This window comes from Sminthopsis crassicaudata, chromosome 4 (assembly GCF_048593235.1).
Source record: "Sminthopsis crassicaudata isolate SCR6 chromosome 4, ASM4859323v1, whole genome shotgun sequence".
NCBI lineage: Eukaryota > Metazoa > Chordata > Mammalia > Dasyuromorphia > Dasyuridae > Sminthopsis > Sminthopsis crassicaudata.
In genome coordinates, this window is record NC_133620.1 from 36,682,112 (window position 1) to 36,703,541 (window position 21,430).

The 21,430-nt window shown below is 35.3% G+C and overlaps 2 long non-coding RNA genes across 2 annotated transcripts in view; one reads left to right on the plus strand and one right to left on the minus strand.

Moving 5' to 3' along the window:
• The window catches only part of LOC141540524 (uncharacterized), a 69,166-nt gene that overhangs the window by 18,826 nt on the left and 28,910 nt on the right, over positions 1 to 21,430 (plus strand). The window lies entirely within an intron of this gene.
• Positions 5,588 to 20,887, minus strand: LOC141540523 (uncharacterized). Its single transcript, XR_012481568.1, has 3 exons — positions 20,755 to 20,887; positions 8,508 to 8,547; positions 5,588 to 6,293 (listed from the first exon to the last, which is right to left on the minus strand). It is a non-coding gene; the product is annotated as an uncharacterized LOC141540523 (long non-coding RNA).

The window sequence follows — 21,430 nt, forward strand, 5'->3', positions numbered from 1 at the left end:
ATAGGTAGGATCCCCCCCAAAAAATAACCAATATCTTGACAAATCTAGTAATATACCCCTAGGTGATTTTAATTATTTGACATTAGCAAGGTTATTAATGCTTCTAAAGATGTTCTTTTTATTTCAGTAGCCTTATAGGTAATGGTAGGAAGAATGGTATGATTTCCATTGTTATGTATTCAATGTGATTACACGAATATGTATGGAATGCCTACTATATGCAAGGTACCATGCTAGATATTAAGGATGCTTCAATGCTTTGATGACTTTCTGAAACTCTGCCAGTAATCCATCCAGTAAGCAGATCACAATCAAACCATGCCATCTCATCTTTTACATGCTTTAAGAATCCCCTCAGAAGGGGAGCACCTTTCCTCTAGATAGATCAATGGAAATTGCATAAGTGCAAATGGAGAACTTGGGTTATCAGTTATTCCTTGATCTCCATAAATGACGAGCCCACTTTTTCTAGCTAAGTATTTTTAATATCATTTATATTGTTTCTCTGGCATAATTCTTAATTGGTGATATATAGCATTCAACTCATGTGAAACAAGCTTCTATCATTCTTTCAATGACCTGTAATTTTAATTCTTTGGATATTATTGCATTTCACAATTGTTCATAGCTATATAATAACATTAGAAAAGTTTAAAAATGGCTTTTTGGGGGATATAATGTCATTAAAAATTGCTCAATTTCCCAAAAGCAATTCAGCTCACTCTCCTACTTCTGCTCAATTCTGGACACATATCCATTGTCTATCTGTAATGCCTGTACAAAATATAATGGTATTCAGGTTCTATAAGATGATCATCCAATCACATATCATATTTCGACAATTATCACTCCTTATCCATTAAGTTTGTACTGTGTGAATTGTTTGAATAAATTCTGTGAGCATTGATATCATTTGGAATATTTTGCAATGTATTAGAGCATGATGCAATCAGAAGATTTTTATTCACAAGCAAAATCTTCCAGGAAACTTTACCAGCCATGGAATATTTCTGCGATTTAGGTTTTATGTTGCCCATCCTCCAAAAGGGGGAATACTTAGAATATGTCTCCTTAATTTATGCCTCATTTGCTACTGATAATCCTAGATGTATCAAGCAGATTTATCTCTCTTGCTTCCTTTTTCAAAGAGTTTGTATGATTTTAACATACATAAGAGATATTTTGTTCCACTTCACAATATTTTATAAACTAAGAAAAGTTGTATTTTATTATCTAAACCTTTAGTCAGTTGTGTGGCTATTACAATATGATAGTCCATAGATATTATTTCTGAAAGTTTATATATGTTCTTCTCCTATCTTCTTCAAGGGTTCTCTTAATTTTTTAGTAGTTAATTTTTATGATTTTATAAAAATGGAAATGTAAGCTCATGAATCAATAGTCACTGAAGTTTTCTGGATAATCTTTATTTCTTTATTAATTCATTCATTAATTTTGGCAATCATATTTTTTAAACAAAAATTTGGTATCTCACTATATTCAAAGAACTTGTTAATTAATCACTCAACACCTTCAAAATTGCATCACTTCCAATAAACACCTTCTCTCTGTTCATATAATATAAAAATCAAGCCTTTTGTTTTCTTTATCCTCTTTTTTGGGTGCATTTTCAACATCCTCATGAAGTAAATTTGGGACTGTGATGTTTCAGTCTATGTGTGATGGCTATACTATCACCAATGGGGGGGGGAGTTTTTAAAAATAATTATCTTGGGAAATGCTTTAATTTTTCAATTATTGTTCTCTTTTCTTCTTTAAAAGTTTTCAAGCTAATTTGTGGGACTTTTTTGGTAATATTTTTTAAACTTATCCTCATCCTATACACATACATACACGCATACAATTTCTTGATGTTTTATGAGGAAATACTGCTTTTTTAACATTCTTATCCATAACATTTATCTACGAGTTCATATTGTAAAAGCATATTTTCCTTGGCTCTCATAACTTCCCTTTTAGCAAGGGTATCAAATGTTTGCCTGCTTTAAGGTTATTTATTGATTTTTAAAAATATATCCTTGGTACTATTAGTTCACATTGACTCAATCAATTAAGGAAATAGGAATAGTCTGTACTGATAGCTGTTCTTTTATCCATTCCCCAAATACCTTATTTAAATAGACCAGGTTAATATTGTTTTAATTGTATGTGATATTTAATTTTCTTTTTCATCCTCCTAATTTGGTATAGATTTTGATCTTTGTTTTAACCAGGAATAGAGGATTAAATTATTCAAAGGCATAGGAAATAACATTTAAGCTGAACCTTAAAGAAAGATAGACTTTCTAATAGATGGAAATAAAGAATATAGTCTAAGTGATGATCTAGAGAGTTGATTTAAATGTAATTCTATTGTTTATGATTTGTTAAAATATAACTAACTTCATATTTGTGGTACTATTTTAGGCTTATCATATATGCTTGTGAAATAATTTGATATATTCAAGAGTGCCAGGTAAATAATTAACATTTAATAAAGGCTTAGTTATTGACTTGAACAGAGTTCTGAAAGAAACTAGAATTTCTGAGATACACAAGTGAGTAGGAAGTACACTTCTGTCTTTTGCAATAAGTAAGTCAGAAGCTTAGATGCAAGAAATGGAGCCTTATAGATGATGAATGCTAAGAAAATTATTTTGATTATAACTGTAGTCTCCTTTGGGAGAAATTATGTGCAATAAAGGTGGAAAGGTAAGTACTACTTCTAAAAAAATAATAATAGTCTGTATTAGTATCTGGTTTTGTATCCATTTCTCAAATAGTTTATTTAAATAGGTCAGGTTGAAATGGCTTCAATCCATGCAATATTTCATTTTCATTGTTATTCTTCCAATCTGATATTGATTTTGTTCTTTCTTTTAATCAAGTATAGGAGGATTAAGGCCCTGAATAAGTTAAGATTTAGAAAATAACACCTAAACTGAACCTTGAAGAAAGATAGAAATTTTAATAAATAGAAGAGAGAAAAAAGTATATTCTAATCAATAGGAAGTTGTATGCAAAAAAAAAAAAAATGAAGATGGGCTCAAGTTGTAAAGGATTTTAAATATTATAGAGATTATATTTAATCCTCAAGGAAATAGGAGGATCACTTAAACTTTAGTGGTTTAATTTTAAACTTTTAGTAAGTTTATAAAATAGGAAAAATGACATGGAGGTGTCTGATGTTTTCAATTGGACAGTGTCACACTAAAACATAATTTTAGCATTTTAAATATTTTTTTAAAATTGTCTTTATCTTGCCTTAAGTGAAATTAAGAATTATAAGATGATCATTATATCTCATAATATAGGACTGTTCCCATGGTAAGTGACTGGTATTTTATTTCAGTATCTTCTTTTTAAGTAAGCCAATACTTTTTTTTTTTTTAATTTCTTAGAAGTACTACAATTTTCCCATTTAGATCTGTTCCTTCTCCCCTGAATAATGCCTTAAATTCCAAGATTGTTTTATCTTTCATCCTGCTGTCTTTTCCTACAATCTCCCTAGATAGCATATAGTTGAAGTAACTATAGGCAGATGGGGATAGTGGGACCAGAGAAGGTTTTGCTTCTATACGGTAGCTCAGAGAGTATCCTATACCTTGTATCAGGACATGGCTCTACTGAGGGCCCAGGTATATCAAATAGACTATTAAGAGGAAAGCAGAAGCTTAGTACAGATTTTCCAACAAAGGAGAACCAGGAAACAGCACAGATGCAGCTGGGATCAAACATGAATAATTTCATTAAACAAGGACTAGGTATGGAATCATCAGAACTAAATGTGCATGTTCTGGGCTATATGACCTATAAGCAGCTGGTCTGTACTTCTGTTAATCCTCTAGACCTGTGTAGGCAATAAATCAGAATAGAAAGAAATATTTAGGAGCATGTAGGTCTACCTATGATTCATAAATTCCAATGTGTAGATGACTGCATACTCTGCCCATACATAAGAATCAACATATAGTCTGAGAGAAAAGAATAAATGTTTCCTCTATTATAAACTTTTTAAGTCTATTTGTCTCTTTCCCTTGCTTCAAGGTAAACTCTTGTTTCTAGAGTCTGTGTACTAGACCAAAAGACCAAATAAGAAAAAGAAAAAAGCTCTGTATAATCAATTTTGACTTACTTGACAAACAGAAGAATTTAACTTACTTCACAAATTATTTATTAGGTTTTACTGGACTTGTAGGTATAAAATGCAGTCATTTCTTAATTACACATATAATTCTTTTCCCCCTATACAGCTGCCAAATTGACTTTGTCACTTTTTTTTTTAAAACTATTTTTTACATCAGAAACTCCCTATTACTTCTAGGTTAAACCAGAAACATCTCAGGTTGTCTTATGAAACCTGCTTACTCTGGCTTCAACCATGAATACGACATTAAATAACATATTTCATTGATTTCCATGTGGTTTCAGCCTAATAAAGTCCCAGAAATCTCTAGTATCAGAAGGATTCAGAGGAAGATGGGTTCAGGGAATCATAGAACTAGAAGAGATCTTCAGTGTTATGTAGTTCAACTTTCTTTTTTTTCAGTTGGAGAAAGTGAAATTAAATGACTAGCAAAGAGCAGAAATGAGATTTGAACTTAGGTCCTCTTACTCCAATTCTAGTATTTTTTTCCACTGTGCTACTCTAATCCAAGAAAAACGTGTATAGTCCTGTGATACACCCCTCAAACTGAAATATTTTGAAGGAGGCTGGGATTCCAGGGAAGAGGGAAATGTTCTCACACTCTGTATTCTAACAAACAGATTCCATCAAATGGTAGACACTTGATGTGGCAGTCCTGTCGCAAGTTTCATTACCTCTTCTTTTGATTGGTTTGAATCACAACCTGGGCCATGATATTCTCATCCCTGGAGACTTCAACCCTTCTCTAAGACGAGCAGAAATAAAAGATTCTTAATCTCTCAAAGATCAACATTGTGAACAGTGGGATCTAGACTCAGGTATCCAGACTTAATACCTTTCATGATCTTTGGAGTGGTAAATTTTGATTCTCAATATTTCACTCTTCTCAAGCCAAAGCATGGCCAGGGGACCGAGCACTTATAACTTTGCAGGAGGGTGGGGAACTTAGGAGGTTAGCTTGAGTTTGAGGAAAGTTCGTTATTAATGTATTTTCCTGACTTTTACCCTGCTTTTCTATTTTATCCATTTTCACCAATAACATGTAAAGTCTTGAAATTGATTATAAAAGGTATTTTGAAGAAGATATTCAAAGGGGCTGAGACTCCTGAGAATTACTTTGAGTAATTAGATTTTAGAATAGGCTTAAAATTCAGAATAGGCTTTAAAATATGAGGAGAAGTTGGGGTTTGGAGGGAGTGTGATTCAGACATTAAGGTGCAATATTTTTCATTGTCCTCCATGTCACAAGTTACTAAATTACTGAGTTGATTAATTCCCATGTGTACCATAGTGGATCAAATGTCAGCCTGGGACTGAAAACATGGGGTTAACTGTAGCTTCTAACATGTGTATGACTTTGGGTAGCTCATATACTTCATAGTGCCATTGTCCAAAACTTTTGGTACAAATATATTCTCGATTGCCTAGAGGGAATTTCCACACAGGGAATTCCCCACATGGATGAAACTAACTTGCTAGTGGAGTTAGAAATAAGCAACAAAAGTGGATAAAAATTAGATGATAGAAAGGAGGAGGAAGAGAAACAAAGGGCTCAAGTGCTTGCTAAACTGAGCTATTCTTCACACATTAATCCAGAATTGACTAGAGTTCTCTTTCTCATTCTGAATCTTTGGGGACTGAACATCTCTAGTGTTTTATCATCTCCATACAATTCACAATAGCCAGCCAAGTGCTGAAGACTTTTTAGATTTGGAAAATGAATCCATATTTCTAATACCAGTCCTTTCCCCCCCCCCCAACCTATTTGTAAATGATTTATTATAGTAGTAAGTCCGATGGTGATAAGATAATGCTTTTTAGAGGTCATTAAAGAGTTTGGGGAAAAGTTGCTCCAAAGATAGCAGTCTTCCATTGTCAGCCCGATAAGACAACTTAACAATTTATGTCAAAGTTTGCAAAATGTGTTTGTCTGATAAACAGTCTGCTCTGCCGGCATCAATCATATTTCTTTTCCATAGCGTGTTGTATTTTTCATGAAGTGAACTTTAGTGACTTTGCCCATCCACAGGAGTTTGAGATTGAGAGAGAGCCAGCCTCCTGGCTTGCAGTTTATAGGCCTGCATTCAGAGTTTATCCTGTGCAGCAGTCATGATGGAGGTCTTTGTTGCCACTGGACTGAAGAAACCTGGATGGCAGAGTCAGGCAGGGCAGATCATTGTGATGGCTGTCATTGAGGAAAATTCTAATCCCAAAGGGGAGGCAAGAGAAGAAGGAAATGTCCCCATCTGAATGCAGACTGATGATGTTACCACTGTATCCATTATCCAGTCTAATGAATTTGAAGAGTAAGAGTAAAGTCTGCATGAACTAGGATGCATTTACAAAGGTAAATTATAATTTCTGAACAAGCTAATTCAGGAGTACTGGAAACAATGGGTATAGGGAAAGATGATTTTCCTGGGGGTCTCAGAGCTGGAATTTCCACTATGTTGAGGAAGAAACCAGGAAATATGGACATAGTGGGAGTTAGAAAGATTGCACCTTTAGATCTCTTTAGTAAAAGAGAGATGGTTAACAGAACTCAGTTTTCAATCAATTAATCAATTAACAGGAATTGACTAGTGCTAGTCATATGCCAGGTCTTGAGCCAAGCTTTGGGAAAGACAAGCACTGTCCCTGCCCTCAAGGAATTCACAGCCTAATGGAGTCAACATATAAATAAGAATTTATGTATAAGATACATACAGTGTAGATGGAGCTTAGTAGATGTTTTGTGCAAGCTCTCAATAAAAGCTCTATTCTTGGACATGTAAAGTGCTCATGTCATGTTACACAACCTCTTGGAGGTTGTTTGTTATTTCTTCACAATAATAGCTAATCTTTATGTGGGATTTGCAAAGTACTTTACAAATATTATCTCATTTGTGATCTCATTTGTGCCTCACAGTGACCTAGTGAGATAGGTTTATTTATCACATTCTACAGATAAAGAAAGGGAAGTCAAGTCAAAAGAAATTAAGGGATTTATTCAGTCAAACATCTAATGGGATTCACAGGGTCTTCTGGACTCCAAGTTGGTCTTCTTATCACCAAAACCAAATTGTCTCTCCTGTTTATAATGGAATGAAAAGTATCTCCCCTGACTGCTTTACTTCAGTCAATAAGATATTTAAGATAGTTTATTTGTGACTGGCTAATGGCCACAAAAATGGACATCATAACATTCTTAATTAGCTATAGGAAAAACTTATTTTGGGTTTATTACAGGTAGCTAGGTGATGACATAGAGTCAGGAAAATCTAAGTATGACCTTGTGCAAGTCATTTAACAGTCTTTTAGCCCTGTCCAATCTTTTTTGAGCCCATGGTCCAAGACTTGCCAATACTGTTCATGGGGTTTTCTTGGCAAAGATGAGTGTTCTGTCATTTCCTTCTGCAATGGATTTAGACAAACGGAGACTGAGTTTAGATTTGAGTTCAGATTTCCTGATTCCAGGCCCAGTATTCCATTCACTGAACCACCTAGCTGCCTATTTAATCTCAGTCTTCTTCCATTTCCTCATATAAAATGGAGATAATAAATAGCATCTATCTTGCAGAGTTTTTGTGAGAACAAATGAGATAATATTTGTAAAGTGCCTAGTACATAGTAGGCACTTTAAAAAATGCTTATTTCCTTTCCTTTTTGTATTTTTAATTTAATACACACATCTTTATGTGTGTAAATGTAAATGTGCATATATGTATATATACACACACACACTTTCACATACACATGCCTCAAACCTCAAACCCCAGGACAACAAAACAATCTATTTTGCAAACTGCAAATCTTACTATTTTATATGCATTTTCTACGACACAGATAAATCACTTTTCAAAATTTCTACAAGAGCCCGTAAGTGCTTCCATACACAAATTCAGGAAAATCAAGATACATTAATAGAAGTATTAATTAATTGGACTTTATTTTTCCACCAGAGGTAACACCATTGGAAAACCATCATCATCATCATCAAGCACCCAAAGCTGTAAGTTCTCTGATGGCTGGGGCTCACTCCATAGCACCTAACAGGGTAGCTCTGTCAGGCAGTGGAGAAAATGATTGTCCAATTTGGAACCTGAGCCATTTCTGGGAAATGCTGGGGGCTGTGTTATAATGAAAATACCAATCCATATTAGCCATGGTTGCCATAAGCAAAAATCTTAATATCTAGCCAAACCTACTTAAGGTTTGTGTAGTAAACCCACATTCCTAATTTTATTAGGGATGTGCCAAGTTAAGCACTTTGCTGGCCTTTGGACAGATTTATAGCTTGACTTCACTGAATTACTGGTGACTGACAAGAGGACATTGTTTTATAGGATGCTATTTAAATTAAAAAAAAAAAAAAAAAAACCTGCAGGGTGTTTCTGTAATGTTGTCACTTCAAGTCCAAACTGGAGAAAAAAAGAAAAAGAAATGTGTATTAAGGAAGAATCTTCATTAGCTTTTATGAGTTTAATCTCATTCAGTCAAGAGCTTCCTTATAAGGAAAAGACATTTTAATGTACAGAGACAACCTCATTTTTGTTCCAGGTTTTAGTGTAAAAACAATCTCCTAACCTCAGAATAGCAAAAGCAAGAAAAGGCGAAACCCATTTTCTCTTCAATTTGACTGTGGGTGTCTAGATGTAAGAATTGGGAGAAATGGAGGACTGAGATGGATTGCTTCTCATTTTCCTGCAAATAATGCTTCTCCTATTTATTAGTCTTCTTTTAATTCCTTCTCCCCTCCCCCTTTTAATTTCAATGGTATCAATGCTATTTATTGCCTGGAGTCTTTTTTTATCCCCCACAGGAAGTGAACTAGCCTTCTGGGATTACATATATAAAGCAATCTATTGTAGAAGGCGGACTGTGTTCTCCTTTGCTTCCAGCAGATCTGGGAAGTTGTTGATTGACTTTATTTACAACTAATAGACCAAAATACAAAAAAGAAAGACATTGTTATGGTGGAACCAGGACTCCTAGACCTGTAAGCTGGTCCTTAGCCTGAATATCTAATCCATTTATTTAAATCCAGATTAGTCTCCTTGTTCTCATTAGAAAGAAATCTCCCTGAAGACAACCATTTCACTGCAACCAAAGATAAGATAACCACATAAAACAATAACTATATCTTGGAAGTTTTGAGATAGCCTTTCGGTAAACTGTATAGAAATCAGGTCTCTTTGAAGGAACTCTGAAGACTATTCAAAGTGATTTTATATATATATACACACACATATATACATACATATATATATATATATATATATACACATATATATATACACATATACATATATACATATATATATATACATATATACATATATATATACACATATATATATATATACATATATATGTGTGTGTGTGTGTCACATCTATGGCAGGATGAAGCAATGAAAGGTAACTTTTGTGGATCCTTATTACTTCAGGACTACATATAATTAATTATTTTAAATCAATCAATTAATAAGCATTCATTGAATACCAATTAAGTGCCTGACAGTGAGCTAAGTACTATAGATATAAAGACAGAAATAAAATAGTCCCTACCCTCAACAATCTTATATTCTAAGGCAACCAAGATATTATGTGACATATGGGGCATCAACCAGAGAGGAACCACCCTTGTAGCTCCAAATTCTTAGAATAGCTATTTCCTGGAACCCTACCAATCATTCCTTGACAATTCCATTTTAATGAAAAAAAAAAAAAAAAAAAAAGAAAGAAAGAAAGAAAGAATTATATTCTGATCCTGAATTTTCTTGCACATGAATCTAATGATCTCTTCCCTTGACCTGAGAACAACTTCAAGGAGTGCCCAGCCTCCAGAATTGCAAACCTAATTATTATTATTACTTCTTGCCAGCCTTCCCTTCTCATTGGCGTGGGCCAAAGCATGTTTTGAATATCCAGGTGCAAGGGATGAGTTCTTAAAAATCTGTCTTCGCATCTCTTAATTTCTTTTCTGTCTTTGTTCCACTCTAGAACTCAAGATTAATATTCTAAAAGGGTTCTTCAAAGGTTCACAGGAAATCTAGAATGGAATATTACTACCATATAGTTTGGAGAACTGAAGGTATCCTAATACTAAAGAACATGATCTGAAAACACTGTGTAAGATTTTCATTTCATAATCCCCTTTATGGCAAGAATGTCACTTCTTATGATTTGGCTAATTTGTTGAGACTCTGTGTCATATGTGCTGACCCCTAAACAAAAGTTTGCAATAACACAGTTAGATGTAACTGCTCCCCCTCCCTCTCTTAATACTTCGGTTTCCATCTTCCTTTTTTCTTCTAAGTCTCATATGGCAGATTAGCTGGCCATTTCTTTCATCTGTCCCATTAAATTTGTTCTTTGCTTTCTGTAGCCTGGAGAAAGTCACATGGATGTGATGTCACCTCTAATCCCATTTTCCATTTGTATACTGGATTTTGCTAACCACTTTTTAAATAAAAATATAGTGCGATTCGAATGTACTAAGGAGTTCCAGGGATAACCATATAATTTCAAAAACGATACTGATTTTGTTTATATGCAGCATAATCTTTTACAATCCTTAGTCTTTATTTGAAGCATTGCAAAGTGGATTTTTATGAAAGGTATTATAAAGGACTCCTTGTTTCTTCATAACAGATTCGAACGTTAGCTGATCAGAGTTCAGATAAATAGTCTTTACTCTCCATTAAAATATTAAAAAGCCTTTGGTAAGAAACCAGCATAAAGATCCCTCATTCTTGTTTAATGAACACTTGTTGGCAAGCATAACACTTTAATAGCTTTGCAGAATGAATTTTCTGCAAGCATCCTCCATTTCCCTGTCAGACACTTGTCCAGGTGCTGGGAATTTATTGGGGGAAGCATATTTTTACTCATTAGTTTTGTATTTGATTACAGAACAGTAAAATATGAACCACCAAGTCCCCGAGGCATAGCTGTGTACATTGAGGTTAGTAATTGCGTGTCATCGTGTTTTCCATTGGAATTTATATGGACAGAGAGGATAGGTGCTTCTTAAGTAGGTTTAAAAGCAAAGCAAATTTGTATTTAATCTGTTTTTGCAGGCATATTTTCCCTAATGGAGAAAAGGTTAGGCCATATCATATATTTTAAACATAATTTTAATTTATTTTTTCTCCTGTCTTTTTTTTTTTTTTTTTTTTCCTCCTTCAGAGTTGAAGCATATCAGATTTTCTTACTAACCACCAGTGGGGGGAAAAAATACTCTTGAAGGATAATATGAAATAAAGGCTGTTGAAAAGGTTCATTCTGCTCCATTCCATCAAGCACAATGGAAAGAGGTATCTACCTGAGTAGACAAGGTTCACTTTTTAAACAAGCTTAACTACAAAATGAAATTACATTTAAATTTCTAAGATATACATTCTACAAATTTATTTTCCTCTGGCACATACAGAGTATTTTCCTTAAAATAAGTTAAATGTAAGGTGACTCTGTCATGTGTATTTTTTCTCCTGGTATGTTTAACTAAAAGAAATTCCCATTTCTATGTATCGCATTATCAGAAAAAGGGTGTCCTAAAAATGTGATCTTCTTTTGGACTGTGCTGTAGTTAAACAGTGCCAATCATGCTGTGTTCTTTTCTCTAAAAAACGCACATAAAGGCAACTTCCAAAACAGAATCTAATGAGGTCCTTAATAGTCACAAAACTGGCACATTTGATAATTAATGTTCCTTACTGAATTTTTGCTGATGTAGCAGAGTTTTAAACACAGAAACAAGTTATCTATCTGATGACATACTTGTCCTACCAGTTTAAATCTGGAGGGGAAAAAAAAAGTCTTCAGCAAAGGTAGAGAAAATACAATGAAGGGAAGAGAGTGAGAAATCTACCTGTATAGAGGAGTGATTGAATAAACAAAGAAGTTAGGAAGGACATAGATAGAAGAGGATTAATTTCTATAGTTAAGGGGATTTTTGATCATGTGATTTCATTGGATAAATCATTCCTTTCACCAAGACCATGAAAACTATGATTTGGCAGAAAAGTCTTAGGAGACTAATGGGAAGATCTTTAAATCCAGTCAGATCATTGTTGTTCAGTCATTTTCCTTGATATCTGATTCATCATGACCCCATTTGGAGTTTTCTTGACAAAGATATGGGAGTGGTTTGCCATTTCCTTCTCCAGCTTGCTTTATAGATGGGGAAACTGAGGCAAAAAGCATTATGTGACTTGCCCAGGGTCATATAACTAGTGTCTAAGGCTAGACTTGAACTCAGAAACATGAGTGTCCCTGACTTCAAGCCTAGAGCTCTGAGCACTATGGTACCACCTAACTATTCCTGGATTCAAATCCCTAATCTGATTTTTACAATGTCTGTGATTTGTGGCCTGACACTGAAATTCACCAGGACTTGGATTGTTGATCTGAATAATGAAGGATTTGGATGAGATGCTCAAGATCTCATGCCATGAGAAATAGATGACTTGGTCAAGGTCATCTAAAAAGACAATGACAGAGGCAAAAATTTGAACACAGATCTTCCAATTCTTTTCACTCCACTTTACCATCTCTCAATAGGATCATAGAGTTATAATTGAAAAATGTATTAAATATGGTCTGATTGAACCTGCTCATTCTACATATAAAGTAAACTGAGTTTCAGCATGATTAAGTGACTTTGTGTCAAAACTTACAAAGAGTAATTAATAGAATAACAATTTGAACTAAGGTTTGTTTACTCCAAATTGGGAGTCTTTCCATTATGCCATGACTCCTCCCTGTTTTTATAATGTGTATATATCGATTTATAAAATATTTTATGTTAAATTCATTTTCATGTTTTCTTTTTCTTATCCTAAATTCATTTTTAAAAATACATTGTATCATGATCAGGAAGAGTAAGCCATTAGCCTTCAGTTTATTCCACAAAGGAGGAAGAATTTAAGGACAAGAATTGATAAGCTTCTGTTGGGTGAAAAGAAACATTCAACCTGAAGAGAAATATGGATTTCTTTGTCTATTTGTCACCACTTCCCATTGACAATAGTTATGAGCCCACAGGTTTCCAGCTCCAATGCTGTCCTGATGAATCAGAGTCTAACTAAATCCCTAGCACACGTGATAAATTTATACTGGAGCCAGTCTGCACCTGAATTCTAATCTAGACAAAAAGAACTTTTAGTTATAGGAGGCCACAATGCCATTAGAGTCTAGCAGGATGTCAGAATTACAGAATAATAGCTGTTATGTCTGATTTTTTGGCAAAGATACTGGAATAGTTTGCTATTTCCTTCTCCATACCAATGGATTATTTATATATGAGGAAACTAAGACAAAGAAGGTTAAGTGACTTACCCAGAATCACCCTAGTAAGTATCTGAGGAAAGACTCGAATTCTCAAAGATGATTCCACCTGACTTACCAATATTTTGTGTACTATAACACCACCTCCCAATTCACACCTGAAAAATAAGCCCTACTTTATCTCAGAGTAGGAAACTTCCTCTACCAAATACATGCCAACTATGACTTAGCAGAAATAGTTCTATGAATCTAAAGTCAGAAGATCCAGATTCAAATTCCTCCTGAACCTACCATGCATACTGGAGCTGGCCAGATGAAATTTTGCAATATAACAGTCAATGGAAGTTGACTTCCCTCTGCCTTTTCCCTAATGACTAAAATCAGATTGAGTATTGTGGGGATGGAGTTAACTTGAAGAATTGATGTTTTAATCTTAATATTTCAAAGTTTAGTGGAAGAATACTAGGATTGGAGGAAGGCTTGCTTTTAAATCCTGCTTCAAACACTTAGTAACTATGTGACTCTGGTCAAAAAATTCTGTCTGCTTCATTTTTCTCAACTGTAAAATAGAGATAACAATAATCATTTACTCACAGAGTTATAGTGAGAAACAAGTGTATAAAGGGCTTAGAATAAAGCTTGGCATATAGTAGGTCCTTAATAAATGTTTGTTCTTACCATCATTCTTTAAGAGTGAGTTTATCTAATTAAAATGCAATTTGGAGACAGATGAAAAATAATATGGCTTGAATTCCTTTGGCAAATGAAAGATAAACAGAGAGGAAGGAGAGAGGAATGAAATGAGACGGGATAATGGAAGAAGTAGAAGAGAAAGAGAGAGAGATGGAGGGAGAAAGGGAGGGAGAAGGAAAGAAGGAAGAGAGGGAAGAAGGAAGAAAAGGAAGGATGGAAAGAGGGAGGAAAGGGAGGAAAGGGAGGAAAGGGAGGGAGGGAAGGAAGGAAGGAAGGAAGGAAGGAAGGAAGGAAGGAAGGAAGGAAGGAAGGAAGGAAGGAAGGAAGGTAGAAAGAAAGGAAGAAAGAAAGAAAGAAAGAAAGAAAGAAAGAAAGAAAGAAAGAAAGAAAGAAAGAAAGAAAGAAAGAAAGAAAGAAAGAAAGAAAGAAAGAAAGAAAGAAAGAAAGAAAGAAAGAAAGAAAGAAAGAAAGAAAGAAAGAAAGAAAGAAAGAAAGAAAGAAAGAAAAGGAGGGAGGGAGGAAGGAAGGGAGGGAGGGAGGAAGAAAAGGAAGGAAGGAAGGGAATGGGGAAAAAGCAAGATTAGAGAGGTGAGGACTTAAAATCAGAAGTTGAAAAAACATCTTTTTTGCTGTTTTATTCTGTAAATTGGCTCAAGGTTTTATGGAGGCTACATCATGTAACACTTTTGTTTGTAAATTCCCATTTTATTTTGATCAGGATGTTCATATGAAGAATAATGTGCATTTCACAGCTGAGATTTAAAGGATTTGAGGAACGCAGAAAAGCTAAAAGATAATGGGAGTGCCACAAGGGAAGCATAGATGGAAATCAGAGAAGAAAGAGGCTCAATAAGGATAGGAGAGATACAGGGGAGCTTCAAGTAAACCAGTATAGGGCAAGAGGAGGTGACAGAGGATGCCAATTGCTTGGGAGAAAGAATGAGTCAAGAGAGAGGAGAAGAGATAGAATTGTCTATCTTCAGGGCATGTCCACAAGCAGATCAGAACCCAGTGGAAGGTATAAGATGAGTCAAGTAGAGAGCCTCTCATGTGACAGCAAACCATCCTAGAAACTGGAGCTGGAAAGGATCTAACCATTCAGCACAAATTCTCCAGAAAAGGAAGGTGTGTGCTCTGTAATCTCAGAAGTGCATTTAACACACAACATTCTTCTATACAGGTGGTACTCATGACATGTCTACTAATTAATAGTTATTCTATATTTCAGAATTAATTCAATAATAAGCATTTATTAAGCTCTGGCTGTGTGGCAAACATTGCCAAGTGCTAAGAATTCAAAGAATCAAAGGAACAGGGCGATGTTGGAGACTCAGATTTAGAAAAGTATGATTCTGCACAGTCTCCTAAGGAATAGGTTGAGGACTGGGACCTTCAGTAGGTTCCTTATAGTATGTAACTATGTATAAGTGTCCCTTATTTGTTTAGTATACAATTTGATTTGTAGCTCATTACGTAAACTACTGATAAAGTTGTTTATAATATTTTTCTATTGGTGGTCTGTTGTACCAGAAACTTCACATGTTTATCAGTTGTTTAAGCACACACATATGTTGCTTACTATATCATACTATACAACTGCTTATCTTATTGTTGAAAATCAACTTACTCAAAACAACTTAGTCAGAAAATGGAGGTTTAAAACAAAATGGAGTCAGTTATTCTAAATCAGCAAACATTCCTACCATTTTATTAAGGTCATAAAACTTCTTTTTTCTCACTATGAGAATAAAAATATGCAAATAACTATGAATTGTTATATATTATTATTGTTTAGTCTTTTAATTATATCCAATTCTCTATGACTTCATTAAGGATTTTCTTGGCCAAGATTCTGGAATGGTTGGCTATTTTCTACTCCAACTCATTTCACAGATGAGAAAACTGAGGCAAACAGTGTTAAATGACTTGCCCAGGGTCACACAGTGTGTGTGGCCAGGGCAGGTCCTCCGGACGCCAAACCCAGCAGTCTCTCCACTGTGCCACCCAGCTGCTCATTCACAAATAGGATATATATAGACAGGATAAACTAAAGGTAATCTCAGAGGGAAGGTCATATGATTTGGCTATAAAATAATGAGATTTCATTTAATGAAGATTTTATCAAAAACTCATTGTGGAAGTCATTGCAGGTAACTGAAAAATGGCTTAATTTGCTAACTATATTTGAATGCAGAAGCATATGGCACAACACAGGGATGCAGTTTTCATAATTAGCCTCAGAGCCAGAAAGACCTAGATTCAAGTCCTGTTCCTGACACATTTTGATTACCTGTCCCTGTACAAGTCACTTAAAATATCAATGTTCTAGGCAATTTTTTTAAGATTGTAAGTTGCAGAGAAGATACAAACCTAGAATGAAAGAGGAAATCTCCCCCTCTGAGAGTTCCTATATCATAAGGATAGTCCGTGTCCCCTGTATTTAAGTATAATTATTATTTAGATTCATCTGGTCTTTTCAAGGAAAACAAAGTCTCTCTTTTTTTTTTTTTTTTTTTTCCCCTGAGGTTGGGGTTAAGTGACTTGCCCAGGGTCACACAGCTAGGAAGTGTTAAGTGTCTGAGACCACATTTGAACTCGGGTCCTCCTGAATTCAGGGCTGGTGCTCTATCTACTGCACCACCTAGCTGCCCCCAGAAAACATCTCAATGAAAGTTGGAGGCCATGCCCTGGTCCCAGGTGTCCCAATAGCCATAGAGTGAAGGACATTCTCAGGACTAAAAGGAGAAAGATACCAGATAATGGAGGGCTCATGCACTACCTACCACCACTAAGGAGAAAATGGTCACCCATGTCTTTGTCTCCCCTTGGTCACAGGAACCTCACAGCTATCTATACAGAAATTTGGACATTCAAGCTAATGGAAGTTTTAATTTGCCCTCACCTCTGAATGGTGGTGTGAGGCAGTGGGAAAGCCACAACATTTGGAGATAAAGAATCAGGGTCCAAATCCAACCCCTGATGTTGGATATAGCCACTATGTGGATTTGATCACATAGAGAGCTAGGAGTACAAAGCCAACAATAGATCTAGAGTCAGGAAGAGCTGAGTTCAAATTTAACTTCAGGAACATGTTAGCTGTGTGATCCAAAGCAAACAATTTCACCGCAGTTTGCTTCAGGTCCCTCAACTGTAAAATGAAATAGTACTCACTTCTCAGAGTTGTTAAACACAAATGAGATAATATTTATAAAGTGCTTAGGACAGTGCTAGAACATAGTAAATGGTATATAAGTGTTATTGTTGTTAGTACTATTGTCATGTAACCTCTTGAGGACTCAGTTTCCTCAACTTTAAGACAAAGGAATTCTATTAGATGGCTTCAAAAGTCCCTTCCAACTCAAAATCTACAATCTCAAAAGGGAATTCAATGTGGCAATTATTTGTATTACTGTATAGGTTATTTTAATTGTATGTTCAAGATTTGTATGTTTGTACAATATGTTACAAATTCTTAATTTGTTTGAATAAAGACTAAGAAAATTATTTGTATAAATTGTTTTAAGAAAAATAATGAACCATGCTTCTTCTTCTGATTCAGATTCTTCTCCTCCTTCTTCTTTTTTTCCTTTTCCTCCTTCTTTTTTGGTAAAAAAGCTGAACATAAAACTCGGAAAGCAAGGGGTAAAACACTGGCCCTGGGTATAAATCCAGTTTCACACATTTGCTAGCTATGTGATACTGGGCAAGTCATCTAACCTATATCTGCCTCATATAAAAAGTTTCATATGAGTTTCCTCATATGAAAAGTTGGGAAAATGATCCTGCCAGGGTTGTTGTGGAAATAAAATGAATTAATATATGCAAAAGAGGGACAGCTAGGTGGCACAGTACATAAGCATAGTAAGTACATAAAGCACTAGGCTTGGAATTCAGAAAATTCTCTTTTATCAGTTCGAATCTGGTCTCACATACTACTAGCTATTTGCCTCAATTTTCTTAAATGCAAAATGAATCGGAGAAGGAATTGTAAACCATTCCAGAATCCTTGCCAAAAATAAAGCCGTAATGGGAGTCATGAAGACTACTGAACAACAGTAAAAAAGCACCTACTATGTGTCAGTTACCATGCTAATTGCATTTTATGATTACCTCATTTGATCCTCACAATAACTCTAGAAGATATATGCTATTGTTATCCCCAGTGTACAATTGAGAAAACAGGCAAATAGTAAAGTGATTTGCCAAGGGTCACACAGCTAGTGAGTGTCTGAAGCTGGATTTGAACTCAGTTTTTCCTGGCTCCAGTCCCAACACTCTAGTCAATGTGTCACCTAGCTCTATGCAGAAATAAGAACAGGTTTACTAACAATAAAATCTCCAGTATATACTTTATTTTGACTTACTGTGGTAAGGAGCTCTAGGTAAGGAATCTCCCTTTACCAATGTTGTTTGCTACCTACTACACTATTTATATGGTCCTAGAGACTTGCCTGAGGCATTGAGATTTGCCTAAGGTCACACAGTCAACGTGTCAAAGATGAGACTTGAATCAAAGTCTTCTTGACTCAGAAGTCAAATCCCTATTCTCTCTACACTATATGTATGACATACAAAGTTATATGAGGTCATTTCAAGAGGGAAAGAGTACTGACAAGTGGGAAGATCTGAATTGTGCTATAGAAAGAAAGGCAGGACTTGCAGGAAGCCAAATGGATGTTCCAGATATGGAGGACCACCCAACATGTGGACATGAGGGATAGAAGCTAGCAGAACAGTTTGCCTGGAATCCAGTAAAGATTTATTTTATCATGACATTTATAGAAAGCAATCCATTCATTTATAGTCATAATATATACAGAAGTATAATACTTGGCCCCTGACTTCCAAATGACTTATATTTAAAGGGGAAATAAGGCACAAGTGACACAAGCCTTAATGGAAAGTGGTTGGGATTGACATTGAGGTAGGCTGTAAGTTGCATTAAATGACTGCTATGGTGCTTACAATTTTAGATTCTGTGACATTGTGAAAGTCAGGAAAACATGGCATCAAAGAGATGTCAAATCAACTTGAGAATAACAGTTTTATGATCATACTCTCTCTCTTTCTCCTAAAATTGAAGTGAATCTCAGAGAAGATAAGTCATGTCAAGTGCTAGAGAAATGCTGGCTATTGTTATTGTTGTTATTGTTATTATTGCTGTTGCTATTTCCAAGTTTCCATATATGGTCTCTCTTCTTGTATTTTATTATTTTTTTTTAACTAGAAATCTCAACCATTCTCTTGACTTCAACAATCATTTTTATGGAAACAAATCCCAAAACTATCTCTCCAATTTTGACCCCTTTCCTATCCTAAAGAGCTGAATTTACAACTAGCTTTTAGACATTTCCACAGTAATGCACTTGGGACATCCCAAACCATTAGCTGATAAATTTTATCAAGCACCTACTATGGGCCAGTCCTGATTCTAAGTGCTGGGATACAAAGAAAAACAAAAGAAATCTTTCCTCTTAAGAAGTTTACAATCCAATAGAAGAGGATATGATGCAAACAACTATGTATAAATAAACCTTACACAGGATAAACAGGAGATAATCATCAAAGAGAAGGTACTAGAATCAAGAAGGATTAGGAAAAGCTTCCTGTAGAAGGAAGAATTTTAGAAAACTTTAAGGGTAAAGATGATGGGAAGTCACTGAAAGATTTCCCCCAAAAAACTAACTCTCATTCTAAAGTCTCTACCTTTGTCTACTATAATAATAGACTCTCATCTGCTACTTCTTCCTTCATCCTTTCCTTCTAATCCAATTAAATTATTTAAACAGTTGTCAACTTTCTCCTTCTGATACATTAACCTGATTTTGTCTCTCTTAAGTTCAAAACCTTTCAATGGTTCCCTATCACTTCTGAATTAAGTTCAGACTATTGAAAGGTTAAGTTACTCAGTTCCAAAGTCAATTTGTGTCAAAGGTGGGGAGGGACAATATCATAGTCTGTCAAACTGCTAATTAAGTGTTAAAGGCACCATTCAGACTCAAGTCTCTTCTATCTTTGGGTCCACCACTCACTTTATGATAGCACCTGCTTCTCAGCAACCACCCTTAAAGAATCAGGAAAAAGAAGAAACAAATTGATAGACACAAGGCATCCATTGTGAGAAAAATAGGAGAATCAGGGAAGTAGAAACCAAGAGAGAAAAAGACCAGAAAGAAGAATCATTGAACCTATTTTATGCTACAAAGAAGTGAATGATCTAAAGCATGAGAAAAGACAAATTTCATTTTATAATTTTCAAGTGGCTTTTTGAGAAAATAGTTTCTGTTAAAAATAAATAAGGGAGGGAGGAAGGAAGGGTAGAAGGAAGGAAGGAAGGAAAGAAAGAAGGGAGGTAGAAATGGAGGGAGGGAGGGAGGAAGAGAGGAGGGAAGAGAAGGAGGAATGAAGGAAGGGAGGGAGGAAGCAAACTTGATTGATTATGATACCACTGGCAGGGATGGAAAACTGAAAATAGGAGGTGATTAGAGACAAGTGGCTTGCAATAACAGCAAAGCATCCTAGACAAAATACCTGAGTTTATATGAACAGTTGAAAATATGTGCCTGCCTTTCTAGTAAAAGATCAAGACTAGAGCCCAGAGTCAGTCTATTTGTTATTTAAATATGGATTTGAATACTACTTACTTCTTCTTACATGGTTTTATGGTCATGAGCAAGTCAGCCATTAAAGTCAGATCTTCTGTAAAATGGGGGTAAATCTATTTAAGAGATGGTGTGAGGAAAGCACTTTAAAACATCAAAATACTATGTAAATGGATTGTTCTCATCCTCATTTTCTTCATCACTTCCACCATCATCTCTACCCTTATAATTATCTTTAAAAATACAACAATGCTTTCCCCCTCATATTTGTCAGCTGCTAATCCAAACACAGCTGCATCCTATTCAAGAGGATGCCAAAGAGAGCTGAACCCTCCCACATCAGTGGCCGATCACAGAGATCAGAGGGTTGGCTCCATGTCTGCCCTGATGGCTTAAAAGCTTGCAGGTGCTCCCAGATCACTGAGGGTACCAAATGGTCATTGTAAGCTCTTTACAGTGTTTGGTCACCTTCCTTTGAACTGCCTCATTCCTGGTTTCCCTGACCCTCCCTTTGCCCCTTGACTCAGCTGGTATGTGCTCTCTCAGAACCTCATAAGACAGCTGCTATACTCTATCCCCTACAAACCTTTTTGTTCTCATCATTTCTGATTTCCATCATGATAATTTGCTTCTTCATCATATAATTCGAACTGCTCTTTGCCTCTGACCCCTTTAAACCCTTTACTTATAGAATTCAATCTTTGGGGAGGCAGTAGGG